Source organism: Cibotium barometz, chromosome 47, assembly GCF_041138505.1.
Source record: "Cibotium barometz isolate CiBa-2024 chromosome 47, ASM4113850v1, whole genome shotgun sequence".
Lineage (NCBI taxonomy): Eukaryota > Viridiplantae > Streptophyta > Polypodiopsida > Cyatheales > Cibotiaceae > Cibotium > Cibotium barometz.
The window spans coordinates 3802130-3820745 of NC_141092.1; the positions used below are offsets into that span (position 1 = coordinate 3802130).

The 18616-nt window shown below is 47.3% G+C and overlaps 1 protein-coding gene and 1 pseudogene across 2 annotated transcripts in view; both read right to left on the minus strand.

Moving 5' to 3' along the window:
• LOC147611279 (uncharacterized) overlaps positions 1-18616 on the minus strand; it is a 59263-nt gene that overhangs the window by 37700 nt on the left and 2947 nt on the right. The gene's annotated exons all lie outside the window — the stretch shown is intronic.
• On the minus strand, positions 14989-15806 carry LOC147611280 (uncharacterized; annotated as a pseudogene).

Below are 18616 nucleotides of genomic sequence, written 5' to 3' on the forward strand. Positions count from 1 at the left end.
CACATTGACAGGTGCTGCGGGCCCCAAAGTTGGACTAAAATAAGTTTGAAATCTGGGCTGCACACCTATATTGGCATAAAGAGGGTTCACAGCTTCCATAGGCATCATTCCTGGTGACCCTCTTGACATCAGTCCTGGCAAAACTGTGGGCGGCCTAGCCATGGCCTGGAAAACAGACCCACCACCAAAATAGCCAGGCTGGAAAGCAACGAATGGAGGAATGGTCGGCATGACCCTTTGCACATTACTTTCCTGGCCATTAAAAGCATGTACCTGTGCCTGTGTAACATGCTGCACTGGATCAGTTGCCACTGCTGGTGTCTGCTCTACATGCTGTGGCATCATTGGCATTTGTTCCTGTGTCCTCTCAACTGCATGCTGAGATGATTCAGCCTGGGAATCCCCTGTCCTTGACTGCAAATACCTCTTCATCCTGGGATTCTTCACCAACTGTTCAAAGGTACCAACCATGCTCAGGAGCTGCGCATGAAATAAATCCTCTTGTTCCTCTTCTTCCTCTAACACGGCTGGCTGTACTACTGGCTCCGTTCGAGCAGAGGCTGACACCTGGGCACCTGTCACCTCTATACGCTGTCTGCGAGTAGAAGAGGAACCCTCTTCGGCAGGGAGCTTACCTTTCCCTTTGTCTGTCATACTGTCAACTGAAAGTTTAAGGGAACCTGTATCCAAAGAAGAGACCGTACTCTTTCTCACCTGTAATCAATTGTGCCTCACTTGTCTCCTGTTCACCCAATCCATTCCGTGTCCGGGCTCTTGCAGAAAAGAGGACCCTATCCCGGCAATGGAACCATAAAACCGGTCTATGGACACATAAAGCGGTAGTTCATTCACAAATAACCTGGACTTACTCAGACACACAATCACAGAATCCTCGCTCCCTCGCTCAACAACACATTGGCCCCGAAGTCCGGCGCCCCTTGCGGTATTTCTTTATTGTTAAAAAGTTGGAAAATACAAAGCACGAGTGCAACAAAGCACTCTACTTGCATCAGCTGAGTTTTACAAATTCTGGGAGAAATTTGCCAGCATAACTGCACTAAAATTGTTCCATAACATCTCAGAATGAGTCCCAACTGACAGGCTCACTTCCATAGGCATCAGGCTACCCAATGAAGTCCAAAACATCACAATTCAGCTTGCTGTAATTTTCTGCACAGACCTGTTTTCAGCCCAAAATAACCCTTGTACTGTCCTGGAGGACTAAAGCAAAGTCCTACTGCATTTTGGCATCAACCGGGCAACATAACAGCCCAAAAACAGCACCTAAACAGTGCTGAAACAGCATTGTATTGAAGAGGTTATTACCCTCTTCCGTCCCTGCTTTGGTGTAGGAACTAACTACACCGGTTCCTGTTCAAGGAGGCAACTAGCCTTTGCATATAAGCATGAAATTCACACAACTGTACCTGATTTTATCTGATGAGAGCATTTCCATAATCTGCAAGAGAGAGAAAGAGAGAGAGAGGCTGTGGGGAGCAAGCTCAACCCTCAATTCATGAGTTGTAGGGCAAGGGAGTGCACCACAATAGCTGGTTTTCCTGCAACAATCCACCATAATGGCTGCAAATGAGCCTCATTCAGCCCAAATTCCCACGCTTCCCTCTTATCAATGTGCACATAAATTTGACACTTGGCACATTTTTAAGCCTTTTCCACATGCAATCTTCTAGGCTAAAAATCTCCTGACTGGTTCACATTCTCACAACAGTCCTTTGTCAGCTTTTGGTCCCCTTGACATTCCGCACAAACTGACGTGAACACTTTTCAATTCCGACACTGCCAAAAATAGCAGTTCCCTAGATTTTAGGGATGATGTCATCTGCATTCCTTCTGGTCTCCTGACCATCTTTGACCACTATGGTCACTTCAGAATTTGCTTAGAATTCAAGATACATTCACATTTCGGTGGCGGCCACTTACTAGTGTAAACCGGCCTATGCCCTCATTCAGTGGCCATGTCCTAGACACTGTCATTCATCTTTCAGTGTAGTTCTCAGGCTTAGCCAACCACTGGTCCAAAGTCCCACTGGGGCTGACCCATTCTGACATTGCAATGGCCTAAGCCCTTCCAAGAGATCCCGGGGGAAAACAACAGCAACCAAAGAGAAAGAAAAGAAAAATATATATTTATAAAGAAATGTAAATAAGGAAAACAACTGCAAAAAGTTTCACCTCCTGGTGACACCCTCATTCATCATTCGCAGCTTGGTGAATTCTCAGCTAACATACGGTCTTCCTCTTGCTTGCGTTGGGCAGTCATATCGCTTGTTTCTCAAGCATTGTACAACATTCTCCAAAGAATAATATAAGCCAATACTCCTGCTTGCAGGGGGGGAAGAGGGGGGTATTTGGGACCCAATAAGGTGTTGTCTGTTTCACTCTCTTATTCTCTTCTCTCTCTACTCTGTGAATTGGATGCTAAAGAATCTCACCACATAAAGGTATAAAGAAGGCCTTGTTGTGTGTTACCATGATCAACCTTAGTGCATGTAACAAGCATTCTGGTGCAGCATTGGCATGTGACGAAGAAAAACTCAATAACTTGAAGCACACTTGAGAAGTGAATCCTCCAACATCGTCAAGGTTAAAGTTGACCAGCTTCAGAAACCAAGTGGTTCAAGAAGTGATCCTCCTCAATCCTCTTGCTGCTCTTTACTTTTCGTGACGTCACCTGGTAAGCACACTAGTGCTAGAAAGAAAGAAAGAAAGAAAGATTTTATTAACGTCTTCCAAAAGACCGAACTCGGCCTATGAGACAAATTAGTGTACCTGTGTGGGGTATCTTCTGTCATCCCAACAAAATGAAAAAGTACTGAACTAAAAAGCTGAATCTGGGTGTGCAATAAGTACAATGAGTGGGGGAGGGGATGGAGCTCTACTACTAGGAGAATGCAAAGCTATATGCATGGAGTATACAATCATGATATGCAACCTAGCTAGCTCCATCCTGTACCATACTCGGGGTATAAAATGGTATACATCAATGAAGAGGGTGTCCACAGCTCCCTAAAGAACATGCCTCGGTCTGCTCTGAAGCGAGCCAGTCGCTTCGCACCCTCTCTATGAAACTGAGCTCTGATCTCTGTCATCTCTTTTTGGTATAGGCGTGGTGTCCGAAAGCCAGGTGTCCTCTGTCTCCTGCGGACTCTGAGTGTCTCTGCTCTCTGGAGAGTAATTCCCTGCTATGTAGGGGTTGGGAGTGGGGTGGATCTCTGAAAAAATGTAGTAATGTGTCTGTCGTCCCCCCTCTGGAGCTGTCTGAGCCTGTAACGATGTCTCTCTGTGACGCTGTATGTCTAGAATGAATCTCCCTAGTATGCACTGGTCTGCTGCCTCAAAGAGCTGGCGTAGGGAATGTGGCTCTCTGAATAAAATGGGATATCTCTCTCTGATGGCTGTATATGCTCTGCATTTGCATACATAATGCTCCTCACTCTCCACCTCCTCTCTGCACAATCTGCATACCCTCTCCTCTCGGGGGATCCGTGTTGCTCTGCCAGTCTCGATCTCCAATCGATGTGATGAGACTCTAAGCTGACCAATAGCTACTCGGGAGCCGTGTGGTAAAAAGCCCTCCATGTATCTAGGCCTCTCTATAAATCCATCATCACTGATACTCATGAAGTGATCTCTGTAGTACAGCATCTTCGGTGGAAGAGGTTGTGTAGGCGATATCCATGTCTCTCGTGTATAGAGCTGCCATAGGTCCTGTCTCAATACTCTGTTCCTCTCACTATGAGAGAGACGGATATGTGGTGCATCCCTGTCATACTGGAATGGTGGTAGATGATCCATGTCTAGGCCATGCTGTGAGAACCAATGTGTGACCTGTGCATACCATGATCCTCTGTCTCCTGCCTCAGCCAGCTGTCTAGATGCCTCAAAAGCTTTGTATGACAATCTGTCCTGTGGCATCTCTCTGAATCTGTCTAGCAGGCATATAGTCTGGAATATGGCCTCTACCATCATAGGAGACGCAACAAACTCTGCTTGGATAATGTCATGAGGTACTGACGGTTTGCTGCGTATCATGCGCGCCATCATGAGGGCCTGTGGTCTCTCTATCTATGTCCACCAATGGGTAGCAAGGCCTGGCGCCCATACCGCTGCTCCATACATCAGTTCCGGTGTGACTAATGTGTCAAATAGCCACCCCTTCGTCTGGGGCTCCTGAAAATGCGCCTGGTGGCACTGTCTCTCTAGCATAGCCAATGCTGCATATCCCCGTGTCAATCTAGCTCTGGCTGCTGAACCCATGGTGAAGCGCGTGGCTACTGCAGAGAAGGTAACCCCTAGGTACACGTATGATGTCACCACCTCCACCTGGCGTCCTGCGAGAGTGAATGTCAGCTGACTCCTGCCCTATCTCGATGTATGAAAGACCATAACCTTGGTTTTCCCAAGGTTCACAGTAAGACCCCTCTGTGTGCAGAAATCATCGAGTGCATGTAGATGCTACTGTAGACCTCCTGGAGACTCAGACACTAATACAACATAAAGCATAATATGTACTCAGGAACCTGCTAGATCAACTCCATCTCCGCCTCCCCGTGTAATGAAGTCAGCCACCTCATCAATATATAACCCAAATAGCGTGGGGGAAAGTGGGCATCCTTGCTTCACACCAATGGTGCTAGCAATAGTCTCGGACATACCTCCTAGGCATCTGACTCGCCCAAAAACCTGCTCATATAATGCATAGATGCCCCATGTCATATCTGTTGGTATGCCAAGAGACTCCAGGCGCTGAAAGAGCCTCTCTCGTGGTACTGTGTCAAATGCCTTGCGGAAATCCACAAAGCAGCAATAGAGCTTTCTCTTCCTCACTCTGGCCTGATCAATCATACATCTCAAAGTCAATACATGGTCAATGGTAGAGAAAGCTCTCCTGAAGCCTGCCTGCCCTGATGAGCGTAAACCTGCTCGCTCAGCATATAAGCTAAGCTCTTGCTCCAACACTGCACCATAGAGTTTGGCCAACACGTGGCCAACCATAACCGCCCTGTAGTTGCTTGGATCGAGCATATCCCCTGTTTTGTGGATCGGCACAATGGTGTGCATCATCCACTCCGCAGGCAAACCCTCTGCTAGTGCCCTGTTAAACAGGTGTGCAAGAAAAGGAGCCAAAGAATCTACTACATATATGAGATGCTCACCCTGTAGGCCCATATGATCGGCGGCCCGTCCATGCTAAAAGCGGCAGATAGCTTCCTTCACCATCGAGTGGGTAAAGAAGCTAGCTGTGGTAGGTCGAGGCTCCTGTTGGCTGAGGTATAGGTGGCTGCTGTGGGGTGTGGTATAGGCCCTCTGCATATGTGTGCCATGTCTGTGGGCCTGCAATGGGTGTCGGTGTCCGGGGCTCTCTGAAGTGCCGCCATGAGATAGGGCTATCTCTACTCATGAAGAAATGGAAGATCTCTAGCTCCTGTATCTCTACGAAGGCCCGCCTTTTGCGGCGAGTAAGTCTCCACATCTCTCTCCTCGACTCTTGCTCTGTGATGGCTCCCAAGGCTCTCTGTATGCGGAGCCGTGAGTATAGGGCTCTGCACTTGTCATCATACCATCTGTTCTGGGGCATAGTCCCAAATCTCGCAGGCTCTCCTGAGTGGACATGATGTGGGAAGCTCTGTAAACGCAGCCGTGTGTAGGAGTGATGCCAGCTGGGCTGTAATGGTATCCATAGGTGCCACGGGATCCATGAGTAGGAGCCCATCCTCTACTCTGCCAGTGTATATGTCTGCCATGTCATGTGTGAAGTAGATGGTAGTGTGTGGCGTCGGTATGTGGGGGGCTGGTGATACTGGTGATCCGGCTAGTGAAAATGCCAAGTATGTATGATCTGCCCCAATAGGATGAGGTGGGATGGAGAATGAGGTGACAAGCTGTGATGCCTCCAAAGACCCCATAATGTAGTCTACCACCGTGCCTCCGGTCCGTGTATGGGTGGGATGGAGAATGAGGTGACAAGCTGTGATGCCTCCAAAGACCCCATAATGTAGTCTACCACCGTGCCTCCGGTCCGTGTATGACCCCCATGTGGGAAGCATGTCAGCCCTCCTCATCCCGGCCACTGTAGCATCCCATTATACATAACGAGACGATGCCTGGCTCCCAACTCTAGTAAGTGGTCCCCATAATGTCCTCTGTCTAGTCCAGTGTCCTCTGATGCCTGACTAGCCCCTATCTCCTCTGGATCCATAGGGTGGAGGATCTCCATGTCATCATAGTCATACACCTCACACTGTCTGCTCCCTGTGTGGGCATTGAAGTCACCCGTAAGAAATACCTCCCCTAGTGTAGAATAATGCATAATCTCCTCTGACAGACAAGTGTATAGCGAGGCTCCTGTCTCCTCCTCCTGTGGCATGTAATGACATAGGAGGATCCTGATGGAGGAAAGTAACATAGGGCTATGTATATAAGCCTATCCTGTGAGAGCTGTACGCTGATCCACATGTATCTGGCCTCTGGATCTTGTGCTACCACTCTCAGTCTCCCCTGTAGCTCCCGTCTGAATAGAACTGCTACTCCCCCCGACCCTCTCGAGGTACCCTGGCGTGTGGTCCTCCTGTATGCTGACTCCCACTGGAATCCCTCTACTCAAGTAGCCCTCTCTCTGGGCTTTGATGTGTCTCTGTCAGAAGTATGATGTCTCTCCTCACCATAACATGCTTCAGTCGTCCAGGCTACACCCATAGTGAACCATTACAGTTCCATACTGCCATGTGTATCTCTGTCAGTGGCCTGGTCTGTGTCCCATAGGCCCCAAACTGCTAATCCATGGGCCGGCCATCAATGATGACCCGACCATCTCGATAGAAGGTGTCACCAGGAGGTGAAACTTTTTGCAGTTGTTTTCCTTATTTACATTTCTTTATAAATATATATATTTTTCTTTTCTTTCTCTTTGGTTGCTGTTGTTTTCCCCCGGGATCTCTTGGAAGCGCTTGGGCCATTGCAATGTCAGAATGGGTCAGCCAGTGGGACTTTGGACCAGTGGTTGGCTAAGCCTGAGAACTGCACTGAAAGATGAATGACAGTGTCCAGGACATGGGCACTAAAAGATGAATGACAGTGTCCAGGACATGGGCACTGAAAGATGAATGACAGTGTCCAGGACATGGCCACTGAATGAGGGCATAGGCCGGTTTACACTAGTAAGTGGCCGCCACCGAAATGTGAATGTATCTTGAATTCTAAGCAAATTCTGAAGTGACCATAGCGGTCAAAGATGGTCAGGAGACCAGAAGGAATGCAGATAACATCATCTCTAAAATTTAGGGAACTGCTATTTTGGGCAGTGTCGGAATTGAAAAGTGTTCGCGTCAGTCTGTGCAGAATGTCAAGGGGACCAAAAGCTGGCAAAGGACTGTTGTGAGAATGTGAACCAGTCAGGAGATTTTTAGCTTGGAAGATTGCATGTGGAAAAGGCTTAAAAATGTGCCAAGTGTCAAATTTATGTGCATTTTCCACATTGGGAAGAGGGAAGTGTGGGATTTTGGGCTGAATGAGGCTCATTTGCAGCCATGATGGTGGATTGTTGCAGGTTAAGAGCTATGGTGGTGCACTCCCTTGCCCTGCAACTCATGTATTGAGGGTTGAGCTTGCTCCCCACAGCCTCTCTCTCTCTCTTGCAGACTATGGTAATGCTCTCATCAGATAAAATCAGGTACAGTTGTGTGAATTTCATGCTTATATGGAGAGGCTAGTTGCCTCCTTGAACAGGAACCGGTGTAGTTAGTTCCTACACCAAAGCAGGGACAGAAGAGGGTAATAACCTCTTCAATACAACGCTGTTTCAGCACTGTTTAGGTGCTGTTTTTGGGCTGTTATGTTGCCCGGTTGATGCCAGAATGCAGTAGGACTTTGCTAAAGTCCTCCAGGACAGTACAAGGGTTAATTTGGGCTGAAAACAGAGCTGAAAACAGGTCTGTGCAGAAAATTACAGCAAGCTGAATTGTGATGTTTTGGACTCCATTGGGTAGTCTGATGCCTATGGAAGTGAGCCTGTCAGTTGGGACTCATTCTGAGATGTTATGGAACAGTTTTAGTGCAGTTATGCTGGCAAATTTCTCCCAGACTTTGTAAAACTCAGCTGGTGCAAGTAGAGTGCTCTGTTGCACTCGTGCTTTGTATTTTCCAACTTTTTAACAATAAAGAAATACCGCAAGGGGCGCCGGACTTCGGGGCCAATGTGTTGTTGAGCGAGGGAGCGAGGATTCTGTGATTGTGTGTCTGAGTAAGTCCAGGTTATTTGTGAATGAATTACCACTTTATGTGTCCATAGACCGGTTTTATGGTTCCATTGCCGGGATAGGGTCCTCTTTTCTGCAAGAGCCCAGACATGGATTGGATTGGGTGAACAGGAGACACACATAGTGAGGTACAACTGATTACAGGTGAGAAAGAGTACGGTCTCTTTCTTTGGATACAGGTTCCCTTAAACTTTCAGTTGACAGTATGACAGATAAAGGGAAAGGCAAGCTCCCTGCCGAAGAGAGTTCCTCTTCTACTTGCAGACAGCGTATAGAGGTGACAGGTGCCCAGGTGTCAGCCTCTGCTCGGACAGAGCCAGTAGTACAGCCAGCCTTGTTAGAGGAAGAACAGGAACAGGAGGATTTTTTATTCAGGCACAGCTTCTTAGCATGCTTGGAACCTTTCAGCAGCTAGTTATGAATCCCAGAATGAAGAAATTTTTGCAGTCACGTACAGGGGATTCCCAGGTTGAAGCATCCCAGCATGCAATAGAGAGGGCACACGAACAGTTGCAAATGAGGGTAGAGCATGTTGAGCAGGCACCTGTGACACCAGCTGATCCAGTGCAGCATGTTACACAGGTACAGGATCAGGTTAATGGTCAGGGCAGTAATGCACAAATGGTTCTGCCGACCATTCCTCCTTTGGTTGCTGCTTTGGTGGTGGGTCTATTTTCCAGGCCATGGCTAGACCGCCCACGGCTTTGCCAGGTTTCATGCCAAGAGGGTCACCAGGACTGATGCCTACAGAATTTGTGAACCCTCTTTATGCCAACATAGGTGTGCAGCCTGGACTTCAGACACATTTTAGTCCAGTTTTGATGCCTGAGGCGCCTGTTAATGTGGCTGAATTTTCTCAGCCTAGTGGACAAAGGGCAGCAAGGACTGGTGCAGAGAAAGTGCAGAAGGATTTACCATTCTTACAACCCCCAGTCTATGATTACTTGACCCCCAAGAGTAGTAAGCAAAAGGATTACAAAGAAGGTGGTCAAGCAGTGAAGTTTAAAACTTTAAGTGGGATGCAGGACAAATTGAAAGCGCTGACTTTCATTCAGCAGTTTGATGCAGCATTCACTGGAGGCAATTTCACAGAGTCTTCTAAGGTGCGGAAGGCTGCTACTTTCTTGAAAGCTAACGCATTGCAGTGGTGGACCTCACTGTTGATGCAAGGACAGGCACCTGCTACATGGGTCCAATTCAAGCAGCAGTTCTCTTTTGCATGGCTGACAAACACTTTTGAAGTGGATGTGATGACAGCATGGCACAAACTGGATGCAGCTAATTGTGCAAATCTGGAAGAGTACAATAAGAAGTTTTGGGATGCACTCTTGCCAGTAACTTCTTACAGGACAGTGCCATTGTCAGAGCAAATAGAGAAGCACTGCTATGGTGAATGAAGTTGAAACTGATTTGTCTGCACTAGACGAAGGTAGAAAAGCTTTCCTGTTAGACACTACAGTGACATGATCTGCTTTTTGAACCTGAATTTTGAATGACTTGTACACTTGTATCATATGTTTGGCAATGTACAGTTTTCACATTTGTTGTCAATAAATGAATGAATGGACTTTCAGTGCTTTGAAGTTGTATCTGTTACACTTCAATGAATGATTATACGTGTTGTGACACTAATAGTGCGGGGACACGTGCTATCGCCCTGTGTTGCATCCAGAAACATGTATATTGAAAGGCTTGAACCTGCGATGGCACAAATGGTAGTGGGGAATCCCTATCATCGCCCCGTGTCATCCGTTGGCAGGAGATACATGCGATGACACTAATCACCTGTGGAATCTTGTGATCGTCCTGTGTCATCCGTTTGCATGTGGACTTGCAATCGAGGTCGCTTGCTTCTTTCAAGAGGGGGGTATGTCACCAGGAGGTGAAACTTTTTGCAGTTGTTTTCCTTATTTACATTTCTTTATAAATATATATATTTTTCTTTTCTTTCTCTTTGGTTGCTGTTGTTTTCCCCCGGGATCTCTTGGAAGCGCTTGGGCCATTGCAATGTCAGAATGGGTCAGCCAGTGGGACTTTGGACCAGTGGTTGGCTAAGCCTGAGAACTGCACTGAAAGATGAATGACAGTGTCCAGGACATGGGCACTGAAAGATGAATGACAGTGTCCAGGACATGGGCACTGAAAGATGAATGACAGTGTCCAGGACATGGCCACTGAATGAGGGCATAGGCCGGTTTACACTAGAAAGTGGCCGCCACCGAAATGTGAATGTATCTTGAATTCTAAGCAAATTCTGAAGTGACCATAGTGGTCAAAGATGGTCAGGAGACCAGAAGGAATGCAGATGACATCATCCCTAAAATTTAGGGAACTGCTATTTTGGGCAGTGTCGGAATTGAAAAGTGTTCGCGTCAGTCTGTGCAGAATGTCAAGGGGACCAAAAGCTGGCAAAGGACTGTTGTGAGAATGTGAACCAGTCAGGAGATTTTTAGCTTGGAAGATTGCATGTGGAAAAGGCTTAAAAATGTGCCAAGTGTCAAATTTATGTGCATTTTCCACATCGGGAAGAGGGAAGCGTGGGATTTTGGGCTGAATGAGGCTCATTTGCAGCCATGATGGTGGATTGTTGCAGGTTAAGAGCTATGGTGGTGCACTCCCTTGCCTTGCAACTCATGTATTGAGGGTTGAGCTTGCTCCCCACAGTCTCTCTCTCTCTCTCTCTTGCAGACTATGGTAATGCTCTCATCAGATAAAATCAGGTACAGTTGTGTGAATTTCATGCTTATATGGAAAGGCTAGTTGCCTCCTTGAACAGGAACCGGTGTAGTTAGTTCCTACACCAAAGCAGGGACAGAAGAGGTAATAACCTCTTCAATACAACGCCTGTTTCAACACTGTTTAGGTGCTGTTTTTGGGCTGTTATGTTGCCCGGTTGATGCCAGAATGCAGTAGGACTTTGCTAAAGTCCTCCACAAGGGTTAATTTGGGCTGAAAACAGAGCTGAAAACAGGTCTGTGCAGAAAATTACAGCAAGCTGAATTGTGATGTTTTGGACTCCATTGGGTAGTTTGATGCCTATGGAAGTGAGCCTGTCAGTTGGGACTCATTCTGAGATGTTATGGAACAGTTTTAGTGCAGTTATGCTGGCAAATTTCTCCCAGACTTTGTAAAACTCAGCTGGTGCAAGTAGAGTGCTCTGTTGCACTCGTGCTTTGTATTTTCCAACTTTTTAACAATAAAGAAATACCGCAAGGGGCGCCGGACTTCGGGGCCAATGTGTTGTTGAGCGAGGGAGCGAGGATTCTGTGATTGTGTGTCTGAGTAAGTCCAGGTTATTTGTGAATGAATTACCACTTTATGTGTCCATAGACCGGTTTTATGGTTCCATTGCCGGGATAGGGTCCTCTTTTCTGCAAGAGCCCAGACACGGATTGGATTGGGTGAACAGGAGACACACATAGTGAGGTACAACTGATTACAGGTGAGAAAGAGTACGGTCTCTTTCTTTGGATACAGGTTCCCTTAAACTTTCAGTTGACAGTATGACAGATAAAGGGAAAGGCAAGCTCCCTGCCGAAGAGAGTTCCTCTTCTACTTGCAGACAGCGTATAGAGGTGACAGGTGCCCAGGTGTCAGCCTCTGCTCGGACAGAGCCAGTAGTACAGCTAGCCTTGTTAGAGGAAGAACAGGAACAGGAGGATTTTTTATTCAGGCACAGCTTCTTAGCATGCTTGGAACCTTTCAGCAGCTAGTTATGAATCCCAGAATGAAGAAATTTTTGCAGTCACGTACAGGGGATTCCCAGGTTGAAGCATCCCAGCATGCAGTAGAGAGGGCACACGAACAGTTGCAAATGAGGGTAGAGCATGTTGAGCAGGCACCTGTGACACCAGCTGATCCAGTGCAGCATGTTACACAGGTACAGGATCAGGTTAATGGTCAGGGCAGTAATGCACAAATGGTTCTGCCGACCATTCCTCCTTTGGTTGCTGCTTTGGTGGTGGGTCTGCCATGGCTAGACCGCCCACGGCTTTGCCAGGTTTCATGCCAAGAGGGTCACCAGGACTGATGCCTACAGAATTTGTGAACCCTCTTTATGCCAACATAGGTGTGCAGCCTGGACTTCAGACACATTTTAGTCCAGTTTTGATGCCTGAGGCGCCTGTTAATGTGGCTGAATTTTCTCAGCCTAGTGGACAAAGGGCAGCAAGGACTGGTGCAGAGAAAGTGCAGAAGGATTTACCATTCTTACAACCCCCAGTCTATGATTACTTGACCCCCAAGAGTAGTAAGCAAAAGGATTACAAAGAAGGTGGTCAAGCAGTGAAGTTTAAAACTTTAAGTGGGATGCAGGACAAATTGAAAGCGCTGACTTTCATTCAGCAGTTTGATGCAGCATTCACTGGAGGCAATTTCACAGAGTCTTCTAAGGTGCGGAAGGCTGCTACTTTCTTGAAAGCTAACGCATTGCAGTGGTGGACCTCACTGTTGATGCAAGGACAGGCACCTGCTACATGGGTCCAATTCAAGCAGCAGTTCTCTTTTGCATGGCTGACAAACACTTTTGAAGTGGATGTGATGACAGCATGGCACAAACTGGATGCAGCTAATTGTGCAAATCTGGAAGAGTACAATAAGAAGTTTTGGGATGCACTCTTGCCAGTAACTTCTTACAGGACAGTGCCATTGTCAGAGCAAATAGAGAAGCACTGCTATGGTGAATGAAGTTGAAACTGATTTGTCTGCACTAGACGAAGGTATAAAAGCTTTCCTGTTAGACACTACAGTGACATGATCTGCTTTTTGAACCTGAATTTTGAATGACTTGTACACTTGTATCATATGTTTGGCAATGTACAGTTTTCACATTTGTTGTCAATAAATGAATGAATGGACTTTCAGTGCTTTGAAGTTGTATCTGTTACACTTCAATGAATGATTATACGTGTTGTGACACTAATAGTGCGGGGACACGTGCTATCGCCCTGTGTTGCATCCAGAAACATGTATATTGAAAGGCTTGAACCTGCGATGGCACAAATGGTAGTGGGGAATCCCTATCATCGCCCCGTGTCATCCGTTGGCAGGAGATACATGCGATGACACTAATCACCTGTGGAATCTTGTGATCGTCCTGTGTCATCCGTTTGCATGTGGACTTGCAATCGAGGTCGCTTGCTTCTTTCAAGAGGGGGGTATGTCACCAGGAGGTGAAACTTTTTGCAGTTGTTTTCCTTATTTACATTTCTTTATAAATATATATATTTTTCTTTTCTTTCTCTTTGGTTGCTGTTGTTTTCCCCCGGGATCTCTTGGAAGCGCTTGGGCCATTGCAATGTCAGAATGGGTCAGCCAGTGGGACTTTGGACCAGTGGTTGGCTAAGCCTGAGAACTGCACTGAAAGATGAATGACAATGTCCAGGACATGGGCACTGAAAGATGAATGACAGTGTCCAGGACATGGGCACTGAAAGATGAATGACAGTGTCCAGGACATGGCCACTGAATGAGGGCATAGGCCGGTTTACACTAGAAAGTGGCCGCCACCGAAATGTGAATGTATCTTGAATTCTAAGCAAATTCTGAAGTGACCATAGTGGTCAAAGATGGTCAGGAGACCAGAAGGAATGCAGATGACATCATCCCTAAAATTTAGGGAACTGCTATTTTGGGCAGTGTCGGAATTGAAAAGTGTTCGCGTCAGTCTGTGCAGAATGTCAAGGGGACCAAAAGCTGGCAAAGGAATGTTGTGAGAATGTGAACCAATCAGGAGATTTTTAGCTTGGAAGATTGCATGTGGAAAAGGCTTAAAAATGTGCCAAGTGTCAAATTTATGTGCATTTTCCACATCGGGAAGAGGGAAGCGTGGGATTTTGGGCTGAATGAGGCTCATTTGCAGCCATGATGGTGGATTGTTGCAGGTTAAGAGCTATGGTGGTGCACTCCCTTGCCTTGCAACTCATGTATTGAGGGTTGAGCTTGCTCCCCACAGTCTCTCTCTCTCTCTCTCTTGCAGACTATGGTAATGCTCTCATCAGATAAAATCAGGTACAGTTGTGTGAATTTCATGCTTATATGGAAAGGCTAGTTGCCTCCTTGAACAGGAACCGGTGTAGTTAGTTCCTACACCAAAGCAGGGACAGAAGAGGGTAATAACCTCTTCAATACAACGCCTGTTTCAACACTGTTTAGGTGCTGTTTTTGGGCTGTTATGTTGCCCGGTTGATGCCAGAATGCAGTAGGACTTTGCTAAAGTCCTCCACAAGGGTTAATTTGGGCTGAAAACAGAGCTGAAAACAGGTCTGTGCAGAAAATTACAGCAAGCTGAATTGTGATGTTTTGGACTCCATTGGGTAGTCTGATGCCTATGGAAGTGAGCCTGTCAGTTGGGACTCATTCTGAGATGTTATGGAACAGTTTTAGTGCAGTTATGCTGGCAAATTTCTCCCAGACTTTGTAAAACTCAGCTGGTGCAAGTAGAGTGCTCTGTTGCACTCGTGCTTTGTATTTTCCAACTTTTTAACAATAAAGAAATACCGCAAGGGGTGCCGGACTTCGGGGCCAATGTGTTGTTGAGCGAGGGAGCGAGGATTCTGTGATTGTGTGTCTGAGTAAGTCCAAGTTATTTGTGAATGAATTACCGCTTTATGTGTCCATAGACCGGTTTTAGAAGGCCTTCTTGCCTTCTCTCCTCGCGTGTAAGACTCGTGGCATGCAAGCTCTCCTATGCTCTAGCTATATCCTCGTGAGATCAATCATCCAAGAAAATAGGAGCTCCCTCTAAGCCTCGTAGTATGACCCTCTTCCTCATGAAGATGGTGCGTGTCTCCACATCCCGAAACTGTATGATGAGAGCTCTCTTCTTTGTCATGTCTTTCCCAGCCCTCCAAGCTTTGAGGAAGGGGCGGGGTCCCTCATGTGAGTATCCAAGTCGTGTGCATAGTGTCCGCCCATCCCCCTCGGGGGTAGAGTCGGCTACCTCGGGAATCCCCGTGACTCACATTGAGTCTACAAGCATGTCGCATCCGCTGCTCCTCAATGGTGGTGTTGACAATTTGGAGCCCTTCTTTTTGGGCATCCTCTTTCACTTCCTTTTTGATGTTCCTCTTCACCACTTCTACCCAACCCTCCCTTGTTGCCTCCATCTTACCTTCTAGGCTCTTGGTGATTGCCTTGGTGAGTTCCTCTTTGATGGCCTCTGTCAATTTCCACAATCTCCCCCTCCTCCCATGGTGGTCGGTCCCGTAGAGAGATCACCTCCGCTTTGAGGATGTCGATTTCCTCCTTCATAGTGTCCCATTCCTTCTTCCATCCCTCTTTCTCCTCTTTCCATGCTTTTTTCTCCTTCTTCCCTCCCTCCTTCTCTTTCTCCCACTCCTCCCAAGTCTCCTTCTCCCTTTTCCAAGCTTCCTTCTCTTTTTGTAAAGCTTCGATCTCCTTCTCGACTTTGGAAAGTCGGTTGATGATGTTGTTGATGGCGGAGTCCGCCGTCTTCTTGTTTTCTTTGATGGAGATGTTTAGCTTATCCTCCATTTCGACTATTTCCTCTTTGCTTGCACCCTTGGCCATGTCGATGTACCTCGGAGAACACATAAACATTTACTGCCACATAAACAGTTGGTCCTGAATGGAGCTAAAGAACTGTGCAGAAGCTGCATCCCACTATTCCAAACACGACATGATGGCCATGGGAAAAACCATTCCGCAGATGCCAGAGATCAAAAGGTGGCCAGTCTGGTCACCCTCCATTCAAATCTCGACTGGGCCAAAGCTTTGAAAAAACTTTTTTGCACATTAGGACTCGGCACCTGCTCAACCTGTCATCCTGCTCATATGTTGCTGTAGAAGGGCAGCTCATCCTGTGAGCAGCCCGCCCTGGGCCAAAGTCTCCTGCCTACTACGAGAAGATGCTGCAATTTGACGGGTTCATATGCTTCTGTAGAAGGGCAGCTTGTCCTGTCAGCAGCCCACCTTGGGCAAGAGCTGCCCTCCTGCCTTCCAGAAGATGCTTCAATTTGACGATTGAGTGGTACAAGACCAAGATCCCAGCAGCCAATGAGGTGGTAGCTGGCTGCTGTCCGTACAGAGCTCAGATTCATAGAGGAGCGGCGGGTGGAGTATAGATATCATGCTAGAGTCTCTTTTTGGACTAGGCAAGAGATAGGGTCACTGGTGATTTCTTTGAGATTGCAAGTCCACACAAACAAAGAGGGTATCCGCAGGCTGTGAGGCCAGGATGGATCCATTGGTACTAACCCCCCTGACGTGAGAGCCATCGCCATAGATTTCTTCAGCACTCTTCTCATGGGTGCCCCCATTTCCCTACAGGTGCTAGATGTGCAAGCGGGTGTGGTGACATACGAAAGAGGTGGTTTCTCACGCTCTCCGGACTTTTCTCCTGACCCCCTTCACATTTGAGGAGCTAGCAAAGGCGGCATTACCTAGGGGTAAATGCAAAGGTGAGGACGGGCTTCCAGTCTCCTTATTTCTCCATCACTGGGATCTCATGGAAGGCGGCCTCAAAGCCACCTTCAACGAGATAATGGTTACTGGAGCCATGCTAGAGAGGTTGTCCGAGGGATTGATCCACTTGATTCCCAAGGAGGGTGGTGACAGTTTGGAGATTCAGTAGTGGAGACCCATCACGCTCCTGCCTACAAAATTCTAGCCAAGGCCATCAGACGGAGACTGTAGCCCTTTCTCCCCGACTTGATTCATGGTACATGCACGGGTTTCGTTCAGGATCGAAGTATTCTAGACAACATCTTCACTCTCTAGGAGGCGACCGCATCGGCCAAGATGCGTCAGCAGGATCTGATTGTTCTCCTCCTTGATTTAGAGAAAGCCTATGACAGAGTAGATTGGGGCATTTTGGAGGAGGGGACGATGTCCAAAATGGGTTTTCTAGAGAAGTGGGTCCGAGGTATTTCGGGACTCTATTCAGCACACAGCCAGGTTCTTATTCAAGGAGCTAGCGGTGATAGATTTCCGCTTTCTCGCTCGGTTTGGCAAGGCTGCCTTCTAGCAACTTATCTCTTCCTATTTGTCACCAAGGCCTTGAGTAGTTTTCTCTCTGCCTAGGAAACCGGGCTCCACGGACTGCGTCTTCCCATCCGCACACAGGAGGAGCTTCTTGATTCAGAGTTCGCCGATGACACAACAGTATACCTCTCAGAGGACGAGGGAAACCTCCAGAGATTCACCGAGGTGATAGAGATCTTATGTCGTGCATCTCGAGCACAAATCAACTGGCACAAGTCGTGTGGATTTTGGGTTGGCTCAGCGACCACCCCGACTTGGCATCCAGTTGAGACTTTTCAGTGGGTCCCAATGGGCACTCCAATTTGTTATTGGATGCTACGTTGGTAGAGGCGAGGCTAACCCATGCCAAGGGTAAAGTAGAGGTCTATGAGGTGCATTATCATTTTGTGAGGAAGAAGGTTCTAGCAAGTGATGTAGATTTCGTATATGTCAAAACAGAGGATCAAGTACTTGACTGACATCTTTACGAATGCATTGGATACACACAAGCTCTGCAAGTTTAGAAGCTTACGAGTGCAATGTGTGGAGTTGAGCTCAAGGAGTAGTGTTGAGATATCGAGCTTAACTAGTGCTGCTGCAGACATTGATGGCCCACCTGGGTGATAGCTTCTGCCCTTACATCACTGGCTGGGTAGGTGAGATTATGGGTGATATGCCGCTACTGGTTTACAAGCTATTGACATATCGCATAGTTATAGCCATAGTTGTCTGCGGCATGCGTACCGCACCGCAAGGACGCAAAGACTAGTACGAAACGAGGAGGAGGTACAATATGAAGTCTGGCACGTTTTTTTTTCCATGACAGTTTCGCTGCAGCGTTTCGTACCGGTTCGTACAATTTCGTACTTGACCAGTCAGAAAAGACGGTTTTTGCTCCCTTTTTTTGGCATTCGCCCACTGTTGACGTTTTTTCGCACCCACCCGCTCTTTGCTCAGGCCCCCAAGGCAGCAAGGCAGCCTGCTTGGATCCCATCTCTCTCAAGCTCTCTAGGGCCTACTACCCATGCTCTCCCCCCCTCTCTCAAGCTCTCTATATCTACTACCTAGGCTCTCTCTCTCTCTCATCGCTTGGGCCCCATCTCTCTCTCAAGCTCTCTGAGTCTCTAGGGCCTACTACCTAAGCTCTCCCTCCCTCTCTCTTTGGCAATGAGGCTTGGACTCCACAGGAAAGGAAAAGCATGAGGTCCCCAATCTGAAAGTATGAAAATTAAAGGAGGGTATGGTGCCATGATTTATTTCAGGTACTAAAAAAGTAAAGAAGGGTATGGTACCAAGTCTGAAAGTATGGCCCCCAGTCTGAAAGTATGAAAAGTAAAGAAGAGTATGGTGCCATGATT